The sequence below is a fragment of the Haliotis cracherodii genome, unplaced genomic scaffold, assembly GCF_022045235.1.
Source record: "Haliotis cracherodii isolate W230 unplaced genomic scaffold, xgHalCrac1.p SCAF_6, whole genome shotgun sequence".
Classification (NCBI taxonomy): domain Eukaryota; kingdom Metazoa; phylum Mollusca; class Gastropoda; order Lepetellida; family Haliotidae; genus Haliotis; species Haliotis cracherodii.
Window position 1 is genome coordinate 48886641 of NW_027266319.1, and position 27774 is coordinate 48914414.

A 27774-nucleotide genomic window follows, 5' to 3' on the forward strand; every position below is an offset into this window, starting at 1 on the left:
TATCAGTCTATGACTCTACTAGCTTAATTTCAAACAGATTTTGATCTGTACTGGCCCAACATAAATTTCACTAGATGGGGGCTTGGGTCTAGTGGTATTTGGAGAGCCTCTGCTGTTGTCATTGGGGGTAAGGACATGGTAAGTGATGCTTTGTCTACATTTTTTCTCTATATTTAATAACATTAATTAAAATTATTTTAATTAAATTTGAAAAAAAATAAATTAGAATGGTTTTAATTAAATTAAAGATGCAGTAATTGGTGTTTGAATTGCTTTAATTGAAAACTTGTGAAGGACTGGCAAACTGACTGAGCCTTGTGCCACTTTAAAATGAAACAGACTATTTCCAAGTCTTGAGTGAATTCTGTAATTGTTTTTTAATTCAGACATTCTGACTTTTAATCTAAATTTGATCAGGAATCTATTGAATGTTATGAAGATTATATGACCATAAGTAATGAAACAGGTTATAATTCATCCTGAGGGCAGTGGCCTTAAACAAAGTTAATTACAATTTCTTTTGCTTGTTTCATTTCTGATTAACGATTTTGTAAATTTAGCATCAATTTGTCAACCAGTTCCACCTTGGCCCATGTTCAAACGTGATGTAGATGTAAAACAGATGTCCAACCACATGTTTCATTTGCTTTATTAATCATAGGTAACCACGACATACACCACCTGCCAAGTCTGTAATCAACATACACCTCCATGTGGGTGTTAGTGTTCATTTTCTGCCCTTCTCCCACTTTCATGTTTTAAGCTTGTATTAGAAGATTCAAGGTATTTTCTGCCATTGATCACACAAGGCAAAGCTGTTATTAGTTCAAGAAGTTCTCATTGTCGTGAGTTAGCCGTAGGAAACAACATGTATCTTTCAGTGGTAGAAACATTTAAATTGCTTTCAAGTAAAGTAAATTTGTGTGTGGATTGGGCCAGATTCTTTTTCGGTTTACAGATTTGACCAACTATAGCCAAAAGTCAAAGTAAGAAAATTAATTGAAAACGTCTTTTATTATTTCCCTGCACAACTGCCCCATGTCAGGTTTGGGTATGAATCTATACAACTTCAGCCAGCAGTTGCCCACACATTGAATGGCAAGTACTCTATATGCTTAACCATATCGTCCATATCGTCCATTATGTAAACAGGATATGGGCGATGTTGTACCTATCAAAACCCACAGGGAGAAGGACTTTGAAAACTTGCTTTCAAAACTCAAAAAATGTGTATGAACAGTCAAAGACTAGAAACTATAGTGCAGAGGTATGGGTTACAAAACACTCTAGAAACTATAGTGTAGAGGTATGGGTTACAAAACACTGTAGAAACTATAGTGTATAGGTATGGGTTACAAAACACTCTAGAAACTATAGTGTAGAGGTATGGGTTACAAAACACTGTAGAAACTATAGCATAGAGATATGAGTTACAAAACACTGTAGAAACTATAGTGCAGAGGTATGGGTTACAAAACACTCTAGAAACTATAGTGCAGAGGTATGGGTTACAAAACACTCTAGAAACTATAGTGCAGAGGTATGGGTTACAAAACACTCTAGAAACTACAGTGCAGAGGTATGGGTTACAAAACACTCTAGAAACTATAGTGCAGAGGTATGGGTTACAAAACACCCTCTGATTTCACACTTTTATAAAAAAAATCTTTATACATGCAATTTGTATCTTGTATTAAAAAAGAAAAGATAATTTAAAGGAAAAACAAAATTACAACCGGTACAAATGTTTGTCATGTAAAAAACACTGTAATTGAATTCAGTTTTTGATCAATTTGAAAAACAAATTCTTATCTAGGTTCTTACAGTTCATTGCACTTTTAGAAAATAGAACTTGACTGAGCCAGAAAATCCTAGCACGATGGTATGGTTTCACCCCCAAGGGGCCACCATCCATTTGTGTTTATAAAGCCTTATCAAATAACATTACATTGTAATGGATTTACATAACACCTTTCGATTGCATCTCCCCTCTACTGGAACCATATTTGTTGTAATCTCATTCCTCCTCCTCAATTCTAGCGCCAGCAAGCCCTGCTGTTTACAAAAGTTAACACCTCTGAAATGGAATTTAAATCTTTAAGCCAAAATTTATTGTTTTTATAGATTCCTGCGTATTTTGAGATCTCATTACTGCATATATTCTTATAAGTTGAAGATGTCAGAGAGGGATCAAACATTATCATGGCACTGCTGCCAAGATTTTCACACCTGTCACCTTAACGAACGTGTTTGATCACTCACCTGTCGGCACACTATCAGTTATCAGTTTAAAGCATATCATCAGCTTGGTCCATATCAGCATGACCCATTTGATTTAAATTTTCAAATATTATTTATAAATTTTATTTTACATTTTTGAAATTTTTGGTAATATGTCAATAAATATGTGAGAAATTTGTTTACTATTATCAAGAAATGATACTTAAATGTTGCTTAAATGTTACTTAGTCCTAAATAAGAAAAAAACAAATGAATACAAATTAGAAGGTGCAGGGTTTAAACAATATTATGGATAATTTCTTTCTTTGCGGCATTCTCTCTATATTTGTGTTATTTAATTTGTTGGGAGCAGTTCAAAGTGGCATCAAATTAGTATATTGTAATTCCAGCAAGTATGCATTCAAATTTATGTACCATACTCAACCCTTGGAATGCATCTCTCATACCTTGCCGTAAACACTGGTTGTATATCAGTGTCAACAACTTCATCCCCACTCTATAAAGCAATCATGGCAATAAAACCATTCCACCTGGGCCATTCTGGTTGTAAAGGCATTCAATGACACCCCCTCCCCTGCCAGTCAGCCTGGCCTTTGTGGTACCCTGTGTCCATATGGTCCAGATTTGTCAACGAGGCATCCCCTTGGTGGTGTGTAGTCAGGACCTCCCCCCTGCCGTCCTCATTGGTGTTACCTGCTGCTCATTAAAGCCCCACCATCTCCATGTGGTGTTGATCTGTGTGGACACCGATCTCACCCTAGTATCACTTGCCACATGGTGTTGATCCTCGGTTGTAGTTTGAATTGTGATACCCCACCTGTATCCCTGAACCCACATTGACAAACTCCAGCAGCCACAACTACAGTCTCCTTCACCTCCCAAATCCCTTAACCTCCTCAACTGCTTTTTCTGCAACCCACTGCAAACCTGCCTGCTTGGTACGGTAACTCACCTACTCTTCCCTACTCCCTCTACCCCTTATATAACCTTGAATAAGCACAATTACCTCACCCTCCCTCCCCATACTGTTGATCCTTAGATCCTTGAATTACACATCTACCTCACCCTCCTTCCCCATACCATAGATCCTTGAATAAGCACCCTCCCTCCTCATACTGTAGATCCTTGAACAAGCACATCTACCTCACCCTCGTTCCCCATATGTATATCCTTGAATAAGCACATCTACCCCACCCTCCTTCCTCATACTGTAGACTCTTGAACAAGCACATCTACCTCATCCTCATTCCCAATATGTAAATCCTTGAATAAGCACATCTACCTCACCCTCCTTCCCCATATATAGATCCTTGAATAAGCACAAGGTGTTTATATACTTGTCTCTTGTCTTTCTTTTGTTTAGATTTTGTACTTCCAAAGCAGCTTGTAGGTCATGTGTGTATGTCTGTGTGTAGTGATATTCACTGCCCACCTTCTACCCCAACACCCTGCTTCCTGACCCCCATCCAGTGTAGTAGTAGGGCTTGCTTTTATACCAATCATAGAAGACATATAGTCCACAGTCATGGTGCAGGACTGGTTACTTCTGTATGTCTTGCTGGTCCCATTTCCCAATGTTGTTGTGTGCACTTCTACAGCATCCCCATCCCCTGTAGAGGAATCCCACACACTGTCTAACCAATACCCCCTCCCCACAGTATCACAACGCCCTACTCAGTGACCCCCATTCCCATGAAGCAGCACCCTCACATCCCCCCCCCCCCCACAACATTGCTACACTCTGTCAATGAACCTCCCAGATGTGATGGAGTCAGGAGTCAGATTTGCCTAGGGCAGTTGCTAGGTGTTGGGTTTCATCACAAGTGGGGAACTGACCAATCAGGTGTTGTCACAAGCGTGGGGGCCTGAGCAGCATAGCGTGGAGACAGACTGTCTCTCTCACTGTACCGCTATACCTGTTGATGCTGGACTAGCTAAACAATGCTTGATTGATCTTACAACGGATTGACACTCACTGGATGAGATCAGGCAAGTTATTATACGTGCATGCAACTTGGTACAGGCAATACACATTTCTGAAAGTTTGGGGCAACTTTGGTAAACTTTTAGGACAGTCTCTCTTTCCCTAAAGTACAGAGATGTCACTAGGGGCCAGTTGGTCAGCTTGACCATTCATATTCTTATGTTGGACACTACAGACTAATGCTTGCCTCTTGACCACTTTTTTTATATTTGGTAAATGTTGCAAGGCATTTACACTCTCCCTTCAGTTAATAGATCTGAGCATACAGAGCGATGATTTAGTTGATGGTGAATGTCTCTTTAAATGGATGTGTCTTCAGTAAGCTTGTCATTTACATAAGCTTACCCCTTTGTGTGTGTATCTCTACATATGTTTTAATAAAGTTGTGAATACTATGAAATTACCATAACATATCTTTTCAATCTAATCTTTCTTAAAGTTTTGGTATCTTTTTTGCCCTGTATCTGTGACAACAATAGTTTTTACATGTGTGAATGGTTGTGATTGTAAGTTGGACATGGGTGTTTGGTCACTTAGAGGATAACATCAGCACTTACAAGATAGCACGATCACCCACAGATAGCCTACTAGGAATACATGAGCTCCAATAAGCTTAAGTGTTAATGTATGCCTATTTAATCCTTTAATAGACTATCATTATGTAATTATGTTAATCACCATTCATAACACATTTGATATGACCTAAACTTACAAAGGATCATTTGTTTTCCAAAACAATGTTTTCAATTTTTGGAATGTTGTTTTTTTAAACACTGGTGATTATCTAAACAGAATCCATTAGTTTTTATCATGGAATCACTTTGGGTTAATTAAAAAACAGATGGGATAGCTCCAGAAATTATGTGAAATTATTAAACAAACATTGTAATTTAACATGTAGTGAGTGAGTTGTCAGGTGAACGAATGTAATTATCCTACTTTTGTTTACGCTATGAAATGTGTTGAAACTGTATTTAAGTAATGATTTTGTAACAACTTGTTTTGAATGATTCTATTGTCATAACAACTGTAGCTTTATCTATCCCAGTCATCCGATCATGGCTGCATTTTCAAGAAAAATGTGTCACGATCTAAACTGAATGTACATGAGGTCCTCTTACATGGCAATGATTGATCTTATGTTCGTGGAAAGGTCTGCTGTATTTTAAAGACTGTAAATTGCATTCAACAATTACTGAATTAGAAACTAGAGTGGGTCTGTTTGGCTTCTACAGATCATAATTAGATCAGCAAGTTGACTTAGTAATCACACATCCGAATAGTCTGCCTGTTTTAGCCACCTTCTGGTGATGTATTGAACGTCCGCCATGTAGATAGTCTCACATGTATACACTGCACTGCTTATCTAAAAAGGGATGTGTACATGGCGTTACATTCAACATGCAAGGGGGAATTGTATTAACAGTTTGTTATGTGATTTAGCTCTCTCTACAAGGGATTTTGTTATTTGCACTTTTTGGCGCTGTTCATATCAATTTGCTGACTTTTGATATCTATATTATTTACGACCATAATCTCCTTGGCGTTTTGGTTTCATGTTTATTGGAAGAGATATTGTTTTTACAAAACCTTTCAGAAAATGGTGTTTCTTTGTCTTTGTATCTGCTTCAAGCAAGTTAAAATAAGTTTTGATTTTTCATTAAATTATTTCTACGTTGTCTGACTGTTGTACACTTGAGAAATAATACTAGTTTTGTGACTTGACAGATTTCACATTTTATGTGTCCATAGTAAGGTCTCTTGGCTTCATAGACTAGCCCTGACAATGAATATACATGGTTGAACCATGGAACAGAATTTTAGCTGATTGCACATATTAAATCTTAGTCAGGGTCATGATTGAATACTCTACAGCCCAGAACATGTATATTGATAAATCTATCATCCCACTGTGTATATTACATTTTTTGTTTGATCCTCTATGACTTAAACTAAAGTGGGATTGGGTTAGATGAGATAGATCTCCAGAGAACTAGCGTATGTGTGATTCTCAGGTCATATATTGGATTATTATTCTGTCAGCATAACTGATAGCGGAGGGCATCACCTCTGGTATTTTCCATCTTTGATGCTTCTCGTTTGACGTAAAAGGTCACGCCAACTTCACACATTGGACAGGAACTGTAGACGTGTATTCAAATGTATTATACTCCCTGATTGATATAGATGGAAAACAAAAGGTTGCGGATAATTGTGTAATGTCAGTTATATGTCTTAAAGGAGAGAACTACGATGTTCTTTCAACTCTTTGGTAACAGACTTTGAAGTGTCTTTGTAGTTCTAATAATGTAATAGTTGGAGGCGGTCTTGGGAATGTGATTATGAAATGGTGGAGGCTGTGCACTTAGAAGCAGTGGTAGATTGTTTTGATGAACTCTGTGAAGTGGTTGGGTAGCACAGTGGTTCTAGTGTTTGCTCATCACATGATGACCTGGGTTCAGTCCTCACATGGGTGAGATGTGTTGTACCAAATCCTACAGTGTGTGTTCTAAACCACTGAGGCCCGTGAAGATGCGAGTTAGAATTGGTCTTCAGCAACCCTTTATAAAGTTAGAGGCCACTAACAGGAGTGGGTGTTTAGACTTGCTGACATGGTTGATGCAAGTCATTTTATCCCATTTGTGTTGATTGATGCTCATGATATCAATCACTCTGTTGTCTTGTCCAGACTGGATTATTTACAGACTGCCTTCATACAGCTGGAACATTGCGTAAAACAAGAAACAAATGAACAAATATTATACTCATACTCACTTCTAAACAAATTACAATAACCATTTTTATTTCTTGTGCTTCGAGTGACTTGAATGCGGTTTCAAAAGAAATTCAGAGTGGTTTCATGAATAGACCCAAACAAGCAAAAACCGAAGCAAGTCTACAATACTTCGGCAAGTTTTGAAAATAAAAAAGTTCTCTGTGCTCTGGGTTATAAAGTACTCAAACAAAGAATACCCACAACTGGAATACTGTATCTTGCAATACCCACCAGCCATGACAGATTAACTATAGTCATATGAAGAAAAATGGGTGTTCCTAAACTAAACTAAACTAAACTAAACTAAACTAAACTAAACTAAACTAAACTAAACCCTTGTAGTACATCCCCTTCCACACTGCTGGAAAATTTCTAAAAAGGGGCCAAGACTAAACTAGCACTCACAGATTGACAGTAGAAATCCTATTTGTAGTGGGTTCCAAAATCTGTTTTAAACTTTTTGCTGAATTGAAATAAAGTTTTAGTGAAAGGATAGACATATATGCTAAACATACCTTAGTTTCAATGTGTGAGGACCAGATGGGTTTTGTAAATGTCCAGCTCCCCCTCAAACCATGCAAAATACATCTGCTCATACATAATAAAAAGTTTGGAAAAGAATATCTGTGAATCATTATTTACATTTTTGTAATACCCCTAAAAAACCTCCAAAGAGACCTGACTGAAATCCGGCTGTGTGAGACCCTGTGTTTTATGCTTTGTTTAAAAGTGTAGATACAACAAGCATTTGACTATCTGTAGAAATGTCGCCATCTTTCCTCGTAGCAGATGTTTTACCTCGGATAGCAAGGCGTGCCTAAATCACCTCAACATGCACATGTTTTGCTTTCATAAATACACCACGTTGTTTGACGATAGATGAACTTTGGTTACGTTTTTGGTAAACCAAGGATTGTTTAAGTATGTCTTGGTACAAGTTGAAAGGTTTAGGATGCAATCTTTCCGTACAGCTGTCTGGTTTGAAAACAACATTTTTTGGTCCAATTTATGCCCAATTTTTTACGGTAGACAAAAATGTTGAAGTCTTCGCTTCCCCCACTCATCTCAGTATCATCCGATTTAGAATTCCATCAGCCTGTGCTAGCACTGTCATCTAAGGGTATCGGGGAGAAAAATGGAAGGAAAATACAAAAGTATAATGGGTTTTCAAAACCTATTGGTTTGCCAGTCAATACTAATTATGATGGTTGGTTTTATCAGGAGATGTAATTAGATTTGGCTGCTTCGGCAGGTGCTATAGGGCTGATGAATCCACAACCCTGATTTCGTTTCAACATTCATGGTTCCAAAAAAGATGATGTGATGTTTTTTGTGGATTTAACAGAAAATGGTATGATCATGTGGAGATTTTGAATTCTACAATCTGCCTGGTTCCCAGTTAGGTCTGCTGAGAGGTTTCAATCATTGGAAAGGAATTGTCGCTCTAGTGTTGCCTGTTAATCCACACGGCCTGTAGCAATACTAGCATCAAGGGATTGATTTTGATAATCTGAACTTACACAATCTATGCTCGCTTAATCAGTTTCAACATTTGCAGGTATGAACTGATCAAGTATGACCAGATAAAAGTTAAAGTCCTTTTTTAAACATTTTAAAAATATTGATGATTTTTATAATATTAAACAATACTGCCATTACTGGTATGTTTCTCAGTTTCCAGTGTTTATGTGTTCTTTTCCAGTTCATGTGTTTCAGTCATGTTGATTTCAGTTGTAAGTTTTTGTCTTGTACATTTCAGGTGTTAATATCTGTTGTAGATTTCAGCCTTCAAGAACTCAGATATTTAAGTCTTGTTGATTTGAACCATGAAGAATTCAGATATTGAAGTTTTAAGCTGTGTAGAGTTTTGTTATAACTTTTGGTGTAGTACATTTCAGGTGTCAATTTCTGTTGTAGATGTCTTCCCTGTAGAATTCAATTGTATGTAACTTAAAATCTTGTTGATTTCACCCTTTGAGAATTCAGTTAGTTAATTCAGTTTGTCTGGAAGATTTCAGTCTATGTTTCCCTCCGAGAGATAGCACCTCATCAGCAGCTGAAGTCAGATGCCATGGGTGTGGCAGCAGGACAGTATGTCCATCTCTTTGTATAATGTCTTCAGTATATCACGGCTGCCATGTTTATTTGTGTGGCTGACAGAGCCATTATATATATTTGTATCATCACTGACCTGTGTGCGTCTATGACAGCTGGTACAAGATGGCCACACCTGCCAGAAGCACTGAGAACTCTCACACACACACACACACTGGTCAGTGACAGAGCCGTAACTTGCTGTGAACAAATCCCTATCTCACCCTTATTTCACCACAAGCACTATAGTCTGTCAAGAGTGGTGAAATGAAACTACTGCTAAACTTTTCACAGATTTGAAAATCTATTTCTTGTTCAGATGATAAATGATATTTGCTGGTGTTTCTGTTTCCTAAAATCCTAAAGATTACAATATTTAAAGCTTGAAATATATTAAGAATATTCTTTTTGGACGTTGATATTCTTTGTTCATACATGTGAACAAGGTTTGAAATCTAATTTGCCTTTCCTAAACATACATGGTCCAGTGGGTTCACTATGACCTGTATTGACTATGAATTTGAATGTGGTTGTTAAGTCGTCTCTTGACAACAAATATTTCAGTGATGCTCCTTACTTGGATATTTATTTGATTTTAATGATGTCTCCAATGTTTAAAGGTTTAGTGTTGTTGAACAAGGCTTACAAACTAAATGCACAGGAAATGAAGCCAAAGAATGAAATTGGTAAGGAACATAATTTGTTATTGATACATTCTAAAACATATTAATAAAAAATATAAATAGATTTAATGATCTGTATCATGTTTGACACTTCTTTGAGAAAACAATGAATGTAATAATGCCGGATGGAATGCAAAATTGTCTGGCAATAACATAAAGAAATACCTTGTCATAAGGTCAATAACACAACTGTTTATGAATATGATAACTCGATAACTACATTATGTTGTGAATAAGTCAGACATCCAGCTGATTTGTGGCTAGAGCATGCTGGGAAATGGGCCGGTGATCAGTTCTGGCCATGCTCTCAGTCAAACAGTCAGTCGGTGTCACAACTTTTAGGGGCCCCACAGGGTGTTGTGCATGATTAACTTTGTCCAGACTGTTAGATACTCGTCACTGATTGGTCAAGAAGTGTTGAATGAGTGTTCTGATTGGTAACTTGGTGTATATAAAACAAACGATTATTGTGTCAAATGGTGGCATGTCAAAGGTTATAAAACTAAGACTTTATCGAGAAATAAATCTGCCAAAACTACATGTAGTTAGACCATTAATATCTATCCAATCAGTTTACATGAAAATCATACTCTTCCCAGTCAGAAAAGACAACACCTCACTTTTATATAGTAACATCAGGCCTTCAAGCTACTTTTCTATCGGTAAGATATTTTTCACTGACAATTTTTTTCAGTTATTCATACTCATGCAATTTTGCATATGACAACAGTAGGTGTGGGGTTTACCATTATGTTTTATTTGATTTAGAAAAACAAACTGTAGATTGCTTTTATAGAAATCAGATGCAGTGGTTTGTTAGATCAAAGCTGTTGTTAACTCAATGAGCATTACATGGGGCTTTTATTGTTGGTGTAAATCTTTAATGAAAGGGCTCAGTCTATTGTATAGAAAACATGACATTTGACTCGTCAAACTAGGGAGTCTTTGAGATTGAGTGGTGAAAACCACAGCACTTACGCTCCTTAAAGGAAAACCAGAGGTGTGAAATCTTTTGTAGGTGCTTTTTGTTGTCTCACCTGCATGTTTGTGTGACCATTAGAGGTTTCATGTGAAAGGCTGACCTCGTTAGAGCAGGTGAATGGAGAGAAGCGGGACTATTAACATGTCTCATGAGTTTCTTTGAAAATGTTCTGTGCGACCATCCTTGTCCAGTGATGAGCGGGGATACCTGTGAAAGTCGTTATCACCTGAGATTTATTGTGTGGCACAGATACAGGCGTTAACTGTTGCTAATCTGTGAAATACAAAAGATTGGTATTTGCTTTTAATGATTATGATAATCTTTGATCAAGTCAGAAGTTTCACCTAAACTTGGGCATTAGATGTTTATGGGCATTCATTAGCTATGAGATCCTGAGAAATCTATAGCTGGAGCTGATAACAGTAACAAGTTTCAGCATGGGTGGATTTTATGTACAACTGAACCCTTCAGACCACCAATCTCATTAAAATCTGATCTTACTTCTGCCTACCGCTAAACAAAGATCTGAGGGCATCCCATTACAGGTCACATCAGACCGACCCCTGTCAACTTTGACCGACCAATGGAATGACTTACAAGAAGTTGACACTAACCAATCAGAAAGCAGCTCTCTTGTGCTCTATGACACAAGTTTCAAACTGGCGACTATGCTTCATAACATATTTTGACAATTTCTCGATTAGAAATTTGAAAACTGAACAAAAGAGCATTCTGGAATGGCTTGTAGATGGGCGAGATTGTATGGATTCAGTTTAAAGCCCATAACTGTCGTTCGGAATACCCTGTGTTAGATTTTTCGAGGTTGCATAAGTAGAAAATACATTCCAACGGTCTTTATCCTGATTGGTTGGATGAAAGGTTGTTCTGATCAATGTGACCTGTTATGGGATGTCCTCAGTTCTTTCTTTAGCTGTAGCAAGAATTAAGAAATTGATAAACCATTGGAAATACATTCTTTCTCAGATATTTGATATTTTGTTGATTCAAATCCTCTAATTCAAAATATGATCAAAACAAATCTCTGTGGACTATGACACTTAAGCTGCAACTTTTCCATCTTCTTTATGTTCGCCTTGGGTCATCAAAGATGAATCTATTTCTAAGCAGTGTAATAACTGCCTGTCCCCCTGCCGGCAACTTTTCTGTTGGGCTGCATGTTATTTTCCTCCACCTGCCCGACTCTCTGGCAGATGATTTTATAATTACTTTTCAGGTTTTTTATAATTCCTCGTGGATTCTCAATTAATTGTTTGCATTTTCTTTCAACTGAATCATGATGTGATTTGTCTCTTATTTTGGCAATTGTTCAATATTTATAATGTCTGAATGCGGGCAGGTAACTTTGACGTATGGCAGGTAACACTTTTGGGTCATCTGCCCGACCGTCTCTATGGGTTTTTTTATATTATTTTTAAACACTGTTTCCATGAGTTGATTATGTTTATGTTTGTAACAAATACATTTTCTTTAGAATTGTCAACACTCTCTTCATATGGACTGAATTTCTGGTGTAAATGTGTATCTTTGATGGTTAACTCATTGAGAAAAAGGATGTTTATGTAAATAAGTAGGGGCAGCTTAAAATAACATCAACATTTTGTTAGACAATACATTCAGATTACTAGTTAGAAGAAATATGCTGCAAGTATATGCATATCAGTGCATGGAAGATGTTCTCAGCTGCTTGCACTAAGCTAGCAGGATATATGTGAGTACAAGTGCATATTTTATTCTCGTTCTACTGATTAAAGTAAATAAACAATCCAGCCCGGTTTCATTTGGACCAGTGTTGTCTTCCTACGCTAGCACATGCATGTTATCCAGCCTCGTTTATGATAGTTTGACTGACTTGCGAAGGTAAACAGGAGCCAGAACAAGGAGGCGAGCGAGATAGTTAGTATTCATTAAGACCATCCTAAGAGAATGTAGTTTTCTTTTACGACGGGTGCACTCGAGGGCAGTGATTTCCAGAGAATAAACCTCTGTCTATGACAGCAAGGACACGTGGGAAAGGTTAATCTGACGGCCTTGTATGATTTACAACTACAAGGAAACTAGAACATAATGAATGAGGCCTTTTTTCCACCATGCCCCTCCATCGCTAGGAGCATGGAATGCATTGGTAGCATTTTGAGATGTTTACGGTGACGTTTGAACAGTACTTTGTTTGAGTGTCTTGAGGTATGCCTGCTAAGGGACTCTGCAAGAGGCTGCATCTATTTCCTGTGTTAGTAGCCTAGAGACTGGATGTAAGATATTCTTGCGCCCGTCAGACACAGGAAATGGTAAACAGAATGGATAAGTGGGAGGGTGCAAGTGAGAAGAGGATGCAGCTTTGTGGCGAGTCAAAAAGGCAGAGGAAAAAATGTAGTCCATCAAAAAAGCAGGCAGCAATATCCTCCCCTTAATGAGTAGCATCGGAACGGTAAACACCAATAATCAAAGACTGGAAAGTAATGGGGGGCCTTGGCTCTAGGGCCTTATCTTTCAGTGGATCACATTGCCAGCCAGTGTGACACAATCTTGCTATGGAAATACTGTCAGAATATTCCTCTTCCAGATTGAGATTGATTTTTGAAGAAAACGTGATAATCAAGCCATTTGAATTCTTTCTCTAATTCGTAACGCTTTTCCCTGCATATCACTGCCCTGTGTGCATATTTCCACACGCAACAACTGTGATGCCAAATAATCCATTTGTTCCTGCTGTAGAGTTGTGTAAAGCCACCCGATTCATTTCATTTGTGTAGTTAGGGCCGCGTGCCTCGTTCTTAAGGGCCACTCGCAGAATCAGTCATTTTCAATTAGCACATTTTGTGGCGTCCGAACCCTTCCAAGCTTCCAATAAATGGATGAGGCAATCTCAAAAAGCATGTGGGCAAACTTAGCTGAGACGTCTGTTTGAACTCAGCATCAGCAGCATGAGGAATGTGATACTCACTGCTAGTCAAATCCTCAAGATCATCACAAGGATTTGGACCAGTTACACCACATAATTCTGGCTTTTTCAACAATTGCTGTAATGAAAGCTTGGCACCGCTTTGGCGAACATTACCAGAAATGCATGATGGGGGGAATAATATGACACAAACCGCAACTGTCAATTTATTATACTAACAATCCTTTCAGTAATTGGTGGCTTATTGAGGGAAATGTCTAATGATAATGAAAATCTTCTTACGAGACGTAGTGTCGCTCATATGATGTTTAATCATCAGGGAACACCTTTGGGTCGTTTGAAGTAAAAATCAAATTGAGACATTCACTCGGTTGAAAACCACAATATGTTAGTTAATTTTGGTGGCATTTGAGGTCTTGTGCATTGCAAGAAAGGTTAACAGGGGAGGTTACCGATACATGTCAATGCAGAATTTCAAGAGTTCAGAACCAAGCCATGGAAAACAAGTAATATCTCCATTGTTAGATTACTTTCTTTATATGTGCCCCCATTAATCAAGCTGTAAATGGGTACCTGGTAGGATGATGTGTTACCAAATTTTCTAGCTACCAGTACGTAGTTTGGGTTCATACACACCCCAGGGAGCTGAGATTCCAAGTAGGAATACACTAATCTATTGCCCAGGTAATATTATGTGAACTGTAGAATGTTGTGTGGAATCGAGCGCTATGTAAGTAGACCATTACTCTCCATGTGATCATGCAATATTTCATACTGAACATTCATTTGTGGTAACATTATTACCCAGAATGCAACAGCAGGTGCAGCGTGCTGACAGGCCGAAATGGCAGCTTGGGTTCGCCAAGATTCCTGTCCAGTCCAATAACTGTGACCATATATCACCCAAGCCTCTCTGTGGGTACCCCAGGTAGCAGCGCCCCCTAGGATAGTGATAGTTTATTGCCTAATTATTCAGCTTACGAGAAACTAATTACATGTCGCCTTTTCCGGGTTTCCATACCAGCAGCACATGTCAGTGATAAAATGAAAATACCGAATTTATTATTATGTGTTATTGTTACCTGGTTGTTCAATCTGTTGTTAAAGGGTGATCACAAACCCGGGAATGAAAGTGGTTAACAATGATAGTTCACGCTTAAAGAGAAAATTGCCATTAGATTTTTACTTTTTTTAAAGACTAGAATAGGAAATTGGTGGTAGAAATGGTAATGGCCAGAGTTATGATTTGGGTTGAACAGAGAAAGTAGGGTAAAGGAAAAAAACCAATATAACGTAAAATTTGTGCCATCTTAGATAACACTATACTTAGAAATGTTTGAATTCTGAAGGCATCAGGAATGCCTTTGCAGATGCATATTCCAGATCTGGAGCAGAGATAAGAGGCATCCTTTAGCTGGTTGACATCTTTTAGGAAGTAAAACCTGCTTCGTCTCAAATTACTATACAGTCCAGTGCAAAAGAAACTTCCATTACCATGAGTTTTTTATATTTTTCATTTGTAAAAAAAATGTTAGCCAGAAACATTCAGATTTGTCTGAAATGGTCCTGTTCAGTTTCAGTCTAGAAAAATAATGTTGTCTGAAACAGATTTTGAATGAACAATTGTAAATTGACTTAACAGGGTAACAGTGTTAAACCCACAAGAAAAAATAAAAAATGTCAACCTATTTCTTCTGAGCTGTAGCAATTTCCTTCATTTGTTTGAACTATTCTTATGATTAGAGGGCCAAGTACTGCTGCCTCTTCCTGGTCCCAATCAGGCCCTAGTTGTGTTTATTTAGATGCTGTCATCGAAGTCTGTGGCTGTGCTCTAATTGTTGTTACAAGGTTCGTGTCATGTCTGCTCCCAAAGTAATTAGTCTAAACCATTGGAGTGAGGATTAGTTTTGTGATTGGCTTGAGACTGGGACCTCATCCTAATGAAGCTGTCTAGGGTTAGTATTAGCCACGATGAAGTGTCAGAGCTGGGACAATATTTCAAATAATACTGCTTATTTTCTTATAATAACAATACATCAGTGTTTCTTCCCAAAATAGTCCTTGTGTTCTCAAGTGATGTGCAGTGATTGTATATTATCATTCTTGACACAATCGAAGTATAATACATGTAGTTACATCTCAGACAGGCGTCGTGTATTGGATATACCACACTGCACTTGTGGCCATTTTTAGTCAAGATGCAATCCATGTTTTCTGTATCTGCCCAAAATAAGACAATATCAGAAACACTATGTAGTTTTACACACATGGACATGAGCTACAAACAATATTAAGGGCAATGGTTAAGTCAGCATCTCTTCAATCAATTCATGACTTCATTGTTAATAGCAAAAAAATTGAGAAGCGTTATTTTTATGCATATAGAAAAAAAATACTGCATTGTATTTACATAAGGAAGTTTTGCTTGTTTACTTATCCAGAATTCTTTTGAAATAAAAGTATGTTCAAACCATTTCAGACAAATTATTGAATATTGAAAGTAATGGTATTTTTCTTTGTCACAACGTTCTTCTAACATGGATCAAATCACAAAGTGAAAAAAACCCTCCTAAATCTCATTTAGAAAATTTTCACAAATTGACTATTTGCCTAGTACTATTATCGTTATATTGGACAGAAGTCAATCTTCACTCAGACGCCAATTAATTCTCACTTTCCCTGTTGATCGCTTGACACCTTCATGTGTGATGTTGTGACAGGGGAGACCACTCTAAGGATTAACCTCAATCATGTTTGTCTTGTCACAGAGAGATTAGCCCTCTCTGTTTGTTTAGTCATTAGGTCAGATAGATGGAGACTATTTAATGTTTAAACCTAACAAAAGATCTGGCCAGGCAATTATGGATGGCTATTGTTGTCATAACTTCAAGGAAACAATAGATCTCAGTTGAGACATAAGGAGAAGAAATGGGAAGGGGTTAATTACCTGTAGCATCAGATCTGCCACCTGACTCTCTAAGTGTTAATGTTTGGCTTGTAAGCTACGAGTCAAGTCATGATCTACGTGGGGTGTTAATGTTTGGTCAATAAGCTTAGAGTCAAGACGTGGATGGTGACACGGTGCCTACAAAAACTGACTTTCCAGTGACTGTTGTACCAGCTCTTTAAGGTATGTCCTCGTGTCTACATCACATTAAGACCAAATTCCTTTTACATTCTATGGATTTAACAACTCTGAATATTACAAAGTAAGTTTCACCTTAGCTTCTTAATTATTATTTTTATGCAACTTGATCTATGTGTTAAGAACCTGGACATACTGAAGCTAAAACTGTTGCAACACCATTACTTATGCACAGTCAGCTGAATCAATGATATTCAGTGATTTGTTCTCTTCTTCCATGATGGGATTGTTTTTTTTTAAACGATTACTGTTTTCAAGAGAAACAAGATGATTTTGTGCCAATGAAATTTTTTGTTCTTTCATGAAGTTAAAAGTTATATTGCAATATGTTTGCTCTTGGTTAGAATGTAAAATTTTGCATTAAACTGTTTGACCAGAAGATGTTGTCTTCCATAAGATAAAGAGCTTTGTTACATAAATTTTCTGATTTTTAAAACTTTTCTTAGATTTAAAAAAAGTAGACAATTAAGATTCACTTTGTATTTTTGGACAAAGACAAATTAGCCTCACATAGCATCTTGAAGTTCTTGCTCTATCAATAAGACTGAACAATGCTTAATTCTCTTTCAACCAAATCAATAGACATATGAGATCCCCAAGGTGACAATTCCGTTCATTTCAGTATTTTACAACTCATTTGTCAAGAGAAGTTAATCTATGTTGAAAGACACAGCATGTGTGGTTAAATACGTCACATTTTCCAATATTTCCAATTGTCTTCAACTCATAGTCTATTGGAAGTGCTAATACGAAGCATATTCAACCTTAAATGCAAATCTATGGACTTCATACAGATCGCATGTTGGTGTATTGCCGATCATTCAGCTGCGCCTGCAGGTGTTAAGTGCTGTGGGGTATTTAACCGCCAATTAGCTCAATCTAAATGATTTCCCTCTTAATGCAACTGCCAGATATTCAGTGACTGAGCATTGAGGTTGAGGCCTGTGTTGTGTATGTTGTCCATTGTGATGGTATTAGCCCCAGGTGAGGCATGTTATTGTTGTGTGGATCTGCACCTAAATCCGACCATTCTTGAGCCAACCATGGCCAGAGTCTGTTGTCTTCATAACAAGCTGACACAAACTGGGCTGTGATTTCTGGCACAATGCAAGCAGAGTCTTCATAAGGTTTGTAAATAAGTCTGTTTCTGATACAACTTGTGCTTGTTCCTCAACATGGTTTGACTTTTGTTCTCAAACTTTAAATCTCAATTTTCACTTGTGCGTCCCGAACACCTGAATTTCCTTAAGAGGTTTCAATCTTTCTCTATTTTTTCAACAGCTTTAAGTTTGACCCTTCTCGCTGAACTTTTTATACCTTTAACCTTTCACTGTTGTTTTTCTGTGGCATGATGTCTTGAACCAGTTTCATTTCCATTTTATCCAAAAATATTTGCGCACACACATATGGAATTAATTCTAGACTTTACTTTTGAGAGTAGTGGAATTTTAGCAGTATTGACAGGATGTGTTAAATTTATTGCATTGTACGCTGTCTATTGTTATAGAGACACAATATGTTTTGACCAAGATGTAAAATAAGTAATTTGGGTTGCATTATATATTCAAACCACAATTTAAACATTTTCATAAAACTAATATTTTAAGCATATAGTTAAAGTATTATCGAACACGATGGATGCAGGAGAGTTATTCTTGTTCTCACAGCTTTCTGTGCTAAAGCATCTTTTGCCAAAAGTTCAGTCAACATAATAATAGTAAATGGAACAATTCCATTAAATGGTAATATTATATACTTGGGAGCTACTGCTTCCATTTGGCGCTGACTATCATTAGAGAGCTAAAACAGTTCATCATGGGCCTGATGGATGCCACATTGGCTGAGGGTTGAGAAATTGATTCCATAGTCTTAGTTATATTGATAAAATACTATATTACATTACTGCTGTTATGCTTTTAGGTTAATATTACAGATATTATTGATAACCTGAAGCAATAATAGAATAAAAAGGTCATTGTACCAGGAAAACCTGACTTGGCACGCATGTCTTTTGTCTTATACAGTAATGCCACTCCTATCAGCTTGTGTAGAGAGTAGGTCATATCGGTGCCATGCTTTACCAAGCAAAATGAATAATGGGGGTAAAAGTAATATTTGTTCGAATTTCATCATATTATCAATGCTATGATCTTAATGGACGGTTCCATACTGAGAGAGCCATGGCATTGTGAACCATTCAAGAGCTGGTGCCACAATTTAGTCGATTCCATCCTGAGAAAGATTCATTTACAAATAACATGCATGGTTTTAGTGGGTGCTTTTCAGCTTTTACCTGTGTCCAGTTCTATTTCTCCTCCAACCCTTTCTCCCTCACCCCATTTTTCTACCCTCTTTGAGTCTTGTCTGCTTGCCCAACTAAGAAGTCCCAACGGAATGTCTCGGCAATAAAATCTCCAAATGTCTATGCACATAAGAGCCATTGTCTCTTAAATAACAAGAAGACCCTTACAACGTTTCTCCCTCACACATGCTATGAGTATAAACCATCCATCCCTCCAGCCAAGCTCACTAACAAACTAACCTTCAGTGCCAGAGAGCTCGCCAACAAACATGTCTTCAGTGCAGGAGAGTTCCTGCAGCAGACGTACACTTCTCATTACTTCTCTCCGTAAACTCATGCAGATTCTCACACAAATAATGCTACCCATTTTTTCACAGGAATTTATGGTGTTGGTTAAAGTGATTAGTTTTTCTCATACATCAGCTGGACCTATGTCCCTTCAGGAGTGTGTGCTTGAAATCAATTGGTAAAATAGCTTATGCAGTATTTGGGTATTGTGGTTTCCTGCCAAATGTAGATTGATTTTGGTCGTGGTAGATGTTGTAACACATAATACACGGCACTCAAAAATGGAAACATTGAAAAAGGTGCTATAAAAAGTGTTCATAATTGATGTATTTTTATACTTTTTTTTAACCATCGGTCAACATTGAAAACATTGAATACTGAATTTTGTGGTTTAACATCAAAGCATTACTTGCTGGTTGCAATGTGGTCTGGATAAGGAGTTGTACAATCGATACAATAAAGATCTCATCTTATGATTAATTGCTATCTAGACTTGACATCAACTAGAACTAGCCTCCAGATCTTGAAATATATCTTGGAGGGACAATAAAAGGGTACATGTCCATGAGGGACTGTGAGGGACTTGGGCAATTATCTGCCCTCATTGTCCTGTCTGGGATGAGCCCCACAAGGGCAATGTGGATAAGCTTTATACAATACACAGTAGGGGCCAGGGGATGGACAACAGGAAATGGTTAATACCTGGACAATCAGGTCATTCTGATATTTCCCTGGCCCTCTGGCCTGATGCAGAGTCTTATGCAGTCCCTGATATATATATATATATATGTATTGATGCTATCTAACAAAACTATCAGCTATAAAGACTGAATTGATAAAGACAGTATACGTTCAGGTTGTGTGTTGTTAGAGAATAGATATATAGGAGAATCAAGCATTAAGAACCTTGGAGCCATTTGCACGATCTTTGATTAAATATTTGGGCAGACTTGCCCCTCTGTTCTTGTATTATATATGAGCTTAACCTGAATTTAGTAATAATAAATTAATAACGGAGTCCAGTTCATGTCTAGAATGATTGGGCAAGTTTAGAATGCCTCAGCTCTACAATTTTGAAGATATCTATTTTTGAATATGATAACTTTATTTTTGGAATTAAATGTCAGCCTATAGAAAGAACAAAATGTGTGTGATGACATTTGTTAGTAATTCCTGATCAATATTGTTGTATTTGTCACAACCTGCTAGATCTGCTCATATGATATGTTTCCCCCACTGGACCACCCCGAGCTCAACAAATACAAAACAAGTTGACAAAAGCAAGCCCTTATGTAAATATTGAACATAGTAGGTTAGAGACACAGTTAATCTGATTATGGCTCACCTGATCATATACCCAGGCCTTGATCCAATGATCTGCCCAGGGTTGGCAATTTTATTACATAACGGGAAAAAGATCACCTTGTCGGGCCTAGGGGAATTGGCCATTTGCATGGAGGAGACAGGTAGGTGAGAGACCCCCATTGTTGATGTAGATGTGTCAGAGGGGGGACTTACCTGGGAGATTATAGGATTAGCTGTGAGATGAGAGGGTCAGATCACTCAGGGCACACAGGTGAAATGAGGTATTTGGGCGTCTTGGAACATGACTTGTTGAGAAGGTAAGTAGTGTTTGTGTACAGAAATGTAATTGAGAGATGTTAGTGTATTTGCAGATGTATTTCTTTGGCTGTATATTTGATCAGCAATGTTAGCAATGTCTACAGAGAACTGACTGTTTCCATTTGCAGCTCAAACATAAGCTAAGTATGAACCAGTTTGGGTATTTAGGCCATAGGATAGCCCAGTATGAAGCAACATAGATACAACAATACATAGGTTTATAGGTTTCTTTCGTGTGAATGTGAAACAAGATCATGGTCAGTGCATTTACTTTGAATTAGTCATTCAACATTCAACAATTAATCCCTCCCCCAAGACAAGGGCACCCTGTTACCACAATGATAGTTTCAACATTTCCAAAGCACCATGAACTCAAATTGTCAGAAGACATTCATAACATTATATTTAGTACTCAAATGAAAAGAACCCCTGATTCATATACTATACAGATAACTTTTTGAGCAATTGAATTTTTACTCGACGGTTTCTATTTTAATTGGTTTATTACAGTTTTCAATGGGTAACCAAAACTTTTTCACTCATCTATTCATCACTCTATTGAGTTTTTCCCTAAAGAGTAAACATTTTGAGATTAAAAAAATGAAATAATGTTTTAGATGTACATTACGGTTCTAAATACAGACTTGACTCGGAAAGTAAATTAGCTTGTAATTGTGTTTCGGAAATTAGCTTCGTTGGGTGCATTCTGAAAAAGCTTCATTGGGTATTTACGCGTACTGTTTTTATACATTTGAGCTATTTATTTAATACATGCATTTCTGTATGCAAGGTAATTGAAAGTAATTGTGTTTTGAATATTTTTGGGGGTGTGTTACACTAATACGCAGCTTATCTGTAGCTCTCTGTACTATGTTTAATCTGTCATGCCATATAATTATATGAAAAATTGGGTGTTCTTTTATATATATGGTACAGCAAAGATGCAAGAAATATGCCTCCACAGCATGCTATATATTCCCCAATGTCAGCAAGGATTACATGTTGTGCAGCACTAATCTGGTACTTTGACCATGTAGACAGACGATTACCTCAGCTGGTTATTTGGATATACCTCAGTGCCAAGCATAGTCTCTAGCGGCAGTTCTGCTTGGAGATACCGTCTGTCTTCATATCGTTAGGGTCAGACTGAGGCTAGGATGGCCATCTATACATACGTAGCTCCTAATTGGTTATCATCGTAACTTGACAAGACGTGTTTACTGGATAGTTTTACATATAATGTTTCAATTATGATCTTGAACATTTTTTTTTCATCTGGAGCATATTTGCTTACTTGCAAAAGTGAAGTAACGTTGGACATAGCTTTTAATTAAAGATGGATTTAGAGATAATATATTTGGCTGGTATGCTATTTACTTAAAACACAAATGTTTTAAGTAAATTTTGAGAAATGAATGAATGAATCTAGCCTGTATGCCATAACATTTTAAAAACTAAATAGATTTGCTAATGGACAATTACAATAAATAAATTCAAAATATATAAATATTCTATCAGAGTTGAACATTATTAAATGGACATTGTTTTATGCCCCTTAAGCTTTTGCAATGAAACCTGACACATGACTTTAAGCATGAAGAAATCATTCTATGATATTTTGTACATATTTTCAATGCTTATCGTAAAAGACGGTCTAGCTTTAAAATATTGTATCAGTTAGTTGGTTCACAACAAGGGCACCAGGTAGCTTTCACAAGACTTTCTCTCATTATTATCAGATAAACTTAGCAAAATGGTACTTTGGGAGGCAGAATATATGGATAGAGGCAAAGCGGACACGATGGCCCCTAATATTAGCCAACCAGTGCAGTGTTGGCTGGTGTAAGTTGCTGCTCTAGCATCTGATTAGCAGGTAATCTGAAGAAGCTAATGAACCGAATGTGAACATGCCCTCTGAGTCGCTCTCTGACATAAGATTTGGGATAAGGTTGCTTGGCAGAGAATCTCAACCTTGCCATATTGTATATCCTAAATTAGGCTTATTTATGGATATTGGTGCAGAATTATGTGACATGTGTTCTTTTTCATAGTTACAGGTCTGTACGTCTTCATTTCTTGATGTGACAGGTCAATCCTTTGAAATGTACATGCACAAGTTAGCGTTCTTGTTTGGCTATGTCTTTCAAGTTTGTTGTTAGTTGGAACGTCAAAACATCCTGTTCATGTTTTGATGAATGCCTTCAGAAATTAATTGAATTGATGATTTTTAGGTGAATTAGTCAGTTTTGGTTATGAATGCAAATTGTGAATAATAAATATTTGAAATCACATCATTTTCCTTCAAAATGAAATTTATTTGGATTTATGACTCCAAAGCAATATTTATGAATTGCACTAAATAGCATCGTGATTTAGTGAAATGCTCCGGCAAGACGTCAGTGAGAGAAGGAGCAAGAGACTGTCATCATGTCAGCTAAAACAAAGAGCTTCTCTGCAGCAAATGGGAAAATTGTGTTTGGCCATTCCTCTACACAAGTCACTGTGGGCAATTAAAGCAGAAACTGTTACGGAATTTTTTAATGTGAAATATGAGTGTCAGGATATCGGTCAGTCTGTATGAATCACCAAGGCTTGGGAAGCGATGTGTGAAACGTCTTAATTAGATTTGAGGCTAATTGTCCCAGAACAAACTCCCAAACATCAGATTAAAGCTAGAGTTTAATAAGTCGTTTGATCACTAAAGGATGGAGCTCTTTGGCTCTCTCTCTGAACAGTGTCTTTGTGATGAAGATTAAAAACTGTGTCATATCATGTGATATTCTCAACATCGATGAGGCCATATTGGAATCTTTTGCATGGTTTGGATAACCCTCCATCACAGCATGAAGGAAGTTGACAAAGTACCATCATGCATCTCCCAGTCTACAACTAACACTGGATGATCCCGGTTTCACATTAAACCATATTAGTCACAAAGTTTACGAGACAAGGGGTGAAAACATCTTCCGCGAGAAGTAACGCTAATATTCCAACCCTGTCTGCAAATATTTGCACATGCATGGAAGTGTAGAATTAATGATGTTCTAATGCAATGCCGGTCCCCGTCAAACCTCCAATTCGGGTGACAATAAACCCTCCCTGTCTTCATTTCTCTGGATGTTTATTTACGTGTGATGTTGGTGTGATGCGCAGATGCATTTGTGCAAACGAGAGCAGCAGCAGGTGCATGCATGTGCAATAAAACTGCGACAACGTGCAGACATGAGAAACGAGAGGAAATAAATATCTTGACCTCAGAACTGCCATGTCTTCAGTTATCAGAGAAATCCATCAGCCTCATGAGGAGAGAATGCAAGATTCTAGATTTCAATATTTGGTCCATTTTCATTTGCTGATAAATTTGATATGTTGTGATTTAAATAATACTTCTAAATTAGCCTAGATTAGGGAATACCAAAACATGCCCCAAAGTTACTTAAGTCGTAAAATATTTGACATATTCTCGTTTGGATCCTGGGAAAAGCATTTTCTTGTTATTCATTGGCAGTCCCAGTCAAGATCTTATTTGCCTCTTAAACATGAACATTTCTTGGCCTCATTTTGTATTGCACCATTCCCTGTATTGAGTGAGTGGTAATGCTGAAATTAGAAACCTGCTCATTTTATAAAGAAATCCCCCTAAATAAGGGAACAAACAATGTTAAGGAAATGGGCCTCTTTTATTGTAATGAATTTATCTTTTTGACACAAGCTTCATTTATTCCGAACTATATTGTATTGAAACATGGATGCAATGAAATTGATAAAATTCTTAAATATTTAATTAAATTGAAATTGCAAAAAATTATGAATTTGCAAACAGCATAAATAGCTACAGAAATGGCACTTGGATGCTTTTACTGCAAGGTCATAACGATACCCTTATGCTGGAATTTCCCAATTGCTCAATTTGTGTGGGAATGTGGGAGTGGAATGATTTTCATGAATAAAATGGATTTGCTCATAATGTAGACATCGTTGAATGGAACCCGCAATCAAGCTAACAGGACTATATTGGTGTGACAGTAAAGTTGCCGGTGGGGAGTGTCAGCAATTGAGACTGATAGTCAATCAATCCGGGACTATTACAACTGCTATTGATAGCACTGAAGTTGCTGAAAATAGTTCCCCACAGTTAGCTGACTATGCAAGGAGAAATAAAAGTGGGATATACTCATTCTGATTTTGGAACATAAAAAAGTTGTAAATGTTTTATTCCCTGAGATATGCTTGAGTCATGCAGACATTGTCCAGAGGACAGAATATCCTTGTTTTGAGAGCTGACTAAGATCAGACAGCTAGGTTGAGCATTTATTATCCTGTATGCAGCTTTTCACTTAAATATTCAATTCGTACCAATACATGGATTAATCTGAAAAGAGAACGACCATTTTAAGTTACAAAAGTCATAATAAAATTGCTAGTGTCAATAACCCAAAGAATCAATTTCATAAAAAGTTGTCTTACAAACAAACATTCAGGGTTCAGTCACCCTGTCATTAACAGGGACCAGGAACAAGTTATTGCCTCAAGTGTTGGCGTATGAATGACAGGGTTATGAAACCTTTACTGACCTTGTCAATGACAAGTACCTATGTTAATAGTGATATACACAGAGCTTTTTTAAAACGTGACATACCAAAGGCTACCAGATGAAGCGTCAGTGAGAATGTACCCCTGAGAAGATATAGACTTGTCTATGAAAGTTATCAGAGGTTTCCATCGCAAACATGACATGTTTAATACAAAACTCCCTGCAGTGTGCGGAGATGTGTAAACACATGGTGGCCGGGAGTTCTCCCTCCTGATCGTAGGCGAGAGATCCCACTGCCATGCTACTGGAACAGAAATCTAGAGACTATCTGATCTGCTTAATTTGCCAGGCTGTGATTTGGAACTTCACCAAGAGGCATAATAAATAGTCCAGTTTTGAAGATGAGGGTTTGCAGTGCAGTTTACAGTTGTGTTTTTTCACTGTTTTTTTGCCTGCTGGAAGTGATCTAACTGTTAGCAGCGTGGGACTTGGCTTGTTTAACATTTATTGCAGTCTATCTTGCGATCCAAAAGATGCGGCAAAGAGAATTGACATCGGTGAATAGTGATGGGGAGAAAACCATACCGATTACGAGTTTGGTTTGAGCAATTACTAGTAAACAAAGACAACAAAGAATTGATTTTACAGTTTCTTCTTCATCATCATCATCACCATCATCATCATCATCATGCACAGTTTTATGAGAAGGACTAAATTTTTACTGCAGACAATGGGGTACAATTTTTTGGGAGAGAAACCGTTTTCAATAATACTGCTGCTTTTTTTCAAGTTTGCTGTGATTGGCCCTGAGCTTTGACCTTCCTGAAGCACAAGGCTAGGGATGAGGAGTTTGTTCGTGTATCATGATGGTTTGATTGTACCAATCCACCATCATTTAGCAGGATATTGTCAACTGTAGCATTAAAATTTCTTATGAATGATTTTTATTTCAAAATTGGGTTTTGCTGATGTAACATTGACATTTTTCAACACTATCCACATGCCTGAAGCACATGGTGTTGGAGGTTTGCCCTTATTTGACGAAGAAGTATCGCCTAGTACACATGTAGATTTGGGCTTTAAGTTGTGGGTAATTCATTGCCAGCACACATGGAGTTGCAGGCTCTCATAAATCCACTGCTGCAATCAGTTTCATGTTGATATATTTAGGAGTTGATTGGCAAAGATTGGATAATTTGTACAAGATAGATCAGAACTAAATGCTGTTCCTGGCAGAAAGGTCTTGGAGGCGCACAAGGGCTGAAGATTTTGAAGATGATTTTCACCTGAGAATGATCAATATTCTACTGTTGCCAACTTACTTGTTAATTGATTTACCATGCACCAAAAAATGCCTGGTTGTTTAAAAAAATGAAGTTAAGGTTTATAAAAAAACAAATGAAAGGTATAATTGATTATCAAAGTGTTTGCTATCTTATCCCTACCCTCACCTGCCCACCTCCTCTAAGGTAGATGCTGGAAGGAGAATTGGCTCGTTAGCTAAATGAGGGGATAATGATGGACACATTACCAACCCTAAGAGGGAGAGAAAGCATTCAGTGTGTCTTCAGCAGTCAGAGAATGATCAGTGACTCAAATTGCTTGTCAAGTGCAGCCCAACGAAATAAATGGCTGGCTTACATTTGTAATCTGTTAGTGTTCCTGGTGGCAACTCTGTGGTTGCCTTCTTCAGCCTTGATTGATAATTTTCCCAGTGACATGTCTTCAACAGATCCATTCAGTATTCACTGTGCTTTTTAAGTTCTGTTAATGATGAAATAAGAATCCTGTTAAATACACAGTAATTTCTTGGCTAATACAAAACCCAATTTGTATATGGGACCAGTATGAAAATGAGATCTTCAGCATTTTCCATTTTTGTAATCAAATTAATTCAGAGTATGATTTGGAAATAATATCCAATAAATTGTCTGATCACCTTCATCCAAGCTCCTCCAGGAATAAAGCAATCAAGATTTGACATTGGGAAGGCTTGTGTGGATTTTAGGTGCTGTTGGCGCCGTAAGGTGGTCAAACGGTCATTTATTACAGCCTAGACTGACCAGTGACCACCAACAGTTGGTAAACCTGTTGCAGAAAGGGCAATATCCCTAATAGCTCATCCTAATGAATATTCATGTACATGCTATACTAATTGCATCTCTTCTCATAGCTCTTCCCACAGGACTGATCCTATGTATA

At 37.4% G+C, this 27774-nt stretch overlaps 1 protein-coding gene across 4 annotated transcripts in view; it reads left to right on the forward strand.

The window, feature by feature from the left end:
* The window catches only part of LOC139445754 (prickle planar cell polarity protein 3-like), a 132021-nt gene that overhangs the window by 75649 nt on the left and 28598 nt on the right, over positions 1 to 27774 (forward strand). Inside the window, exon 1 of one of the 4 annotated variants that reach the window (XM_071226961.1) lies at positions 17873 to 17952. The exons of the other annotated variants lie outside the window; for them this stretch is intronic. The gene's annotated coding sequence lies outside the window, so the exon portion shown is untranslated. Of the gene's footprint in view, positions 1 to 17872; positions 17953 to 27774 lie in introns of those variants that run through there. 4 annotated transcript variants of the gene reach the window in all.